The sequence below is a fragment of the Peromyscus maniculatus genome, chromosome 1, assembly GCF_049852395.1.
Source record: "Peromyscus maniculatus bairdii isolate BWxNUB_F1_BW_parent chromosome 1, HU_Pman_BW_mat_3.1, whole genome shotgun sequence".
Classification (NCBI taxonomy): Eukaryota; Metazoa; Chordata; class Mammalia; order Rodentia; family Cricetidae; genus Peromyscus; species Peromyscus maniculatus.
In genome coordinates, this window is record NC_134852.1 from 36,579,483 (window position 1) to 36,580,716 (window position 1,234).

Genomic DNA, 1,234 nt, shown 5'->3' on the forward strand with positions numbered 1-1,234 from the left:
GCTGGTGATTTTTCTGTTTCTGTGAGGGTGTCACAGGGAAAGAAAAGGTTGGCCCTGGTCTTGTTTCCTGTGGGAACCCACTTGTGTTGGTGGAATCTTCTCCCACAAGGTGAAGGTCCTGGTGGCAGGTCCTGGGAGTCTGCTGCAGTCCTTGGTTCCTTTTGTTACTAACCCTCAAGGAGCTACACTCCTAACAGCACAAATCCGAGCTGGCAAAGACTACAACAAACCCAAGCTAATACAAGTTGCCTGGCTTCTGGGAAGTGTCCCTGCAAGGCATGCTGGAGGGTGGGGCAGCTAGGGTCACAGGGTGTCCACGACTGCTGACCTAGAGGTTGGGGCGGTGAAGGCCTGGCAGCACGTGGGAGTCATGTGGATCTCGAGGCCAGCCTGGGCTACAGAGTGAGTTCCATGAAAGGTGCCAAAGCTACACAGAAAAACCCTGTTTCAAAACCAAAAAAGGATGTGAAACTTGGTACGCTGCCCAAACATGGGAAGCACGGGACAACACTGCTGTGTCAGCTCAGACCCTTTAACAAACCACCACATCATTGCACTGTGGTAGACTCAGGATTTTGAGGTAAGCAGTCACGTGAACAGGAAAGGGACCCCAACACAACTACAGTTTTGTGATCTGGTCACCTCACCCTCAGTAGAGATCAGAGGACTCAGCCATGCAAAGGGCAACGAAGCTGAAACTGGGAGCTATGGCCGAAGTCCTGGGAGCGGAACCTAGGTTCTCTGACATCCTGCTTAGCCACACCCCTAGGCCGCTTCTCACTTGGGGAGCCTGAGTCTTGCCAAACTGCCCAAGCTGGCACTAGGAATTCATTCACTCTACAGTCAGGGAGGCTTTGCACTCAGATCCTCCGCTGTGTACACCAGTGACTTCCATGTCACCGCTTCCCACCTCAGGTCACCGAAGCATCTTCCACTGGCATCTCTAATCTAATCTAATCTGTTCCTGTTTCCTGAGGAGCAGCACTGGAATCTCAGGACAGTAACCCAAAGCTTTCCACAGAAGACTGGGGGGCAGGCAAGAACACACTAAGCCAAGAGGAAGCTGGGACTCCTGGTATTGTAGTGCCAGCTCTTGAGAGGCTGAAGGCAGGACTGCTGTGAATCCGAGCCACCCTGGGGTATGTGCCAAGAGCCTATCCGTAAAAATTAAACCTAAAAATAGAGAACTGGGTGGGGAAGGGGGGAGACCCGCCAATCAAGAGTCCGTGTGCAG